This window comes from Sinocyclocheilus rhinocerous, unplaced genomic scaffold (assembly GCF_001515625.1).
Source record: "Sinocyclocheilus rhinocerous isolate Xijiao unplaced genomic scaffold, SAMN03320098_v1.1 scaffold363, whole genome shotgun sequence".
Lineage (NCBI taxonomy): Eukaryota > Metazoa > Chordata > Actinopteri > Cypriniformes > Cyprinidae > Sinocyclocheilus > Sinocyclocheilus rhinocerous.
In genome coordinates, this window is record NW_015654498.1 from 4,807 (window position 1) to 5,519 (window position 713).

A 713-nucleotide genomic window follows, 5' to 3' on the forward strand; every position below is an offset into this window, starting at 1 on the left:
AAAATATATATATTATTTTTTTTTGTATATTTTTAAATAAATACATATTGTACTTTCAAAATATATATTTGAAAATATATTTATTTATAAAATATATAAACCAATATATATTTGATTTGTTGAGAAATAAAGAGGCACAAGAACGTATTCATTCTTTATTCATACTTTAATGATCGTCAAAATCTATGGGTTGCCAAAATATTCAAGAGAATCTATGTATAGGTACAGTATCATGCCGTCCACATTACAATTGTTAGAGTCAGACGTCTGGTCTTCACACGTCATGTGATGTGAAACCAGATTCAGCGTTCACACCGCAGACTGACTTCAGATTAAACATTCCAGGAGTTCACGTACTACAATAAATGCTTCTTTACAAATGTTATGTGTTTCTATGAGCTTTACACGATAAACACACACACACACACACACACACACACACACTCTCTCTCTCCTTTGGCGTTTTTGCCTACAAGTTGTGCCTGCACACTTGAGAGAGATTTTAAACAAGACGACGCTTCGTAAAACCTCTCAGTATCGTATCGTCTATATTTAAACTCGCTAATGTCAGCACATCCACATAAAACTGTGGAAAATACTGGGCTTTTCACTATGTACATGTTTACATGATGAAGCGGTGAGTTTCGCTACATGTGTGCCGACGTCACTTACTGAATTAATGCTACGCTGAACACACACACACACATAAAACT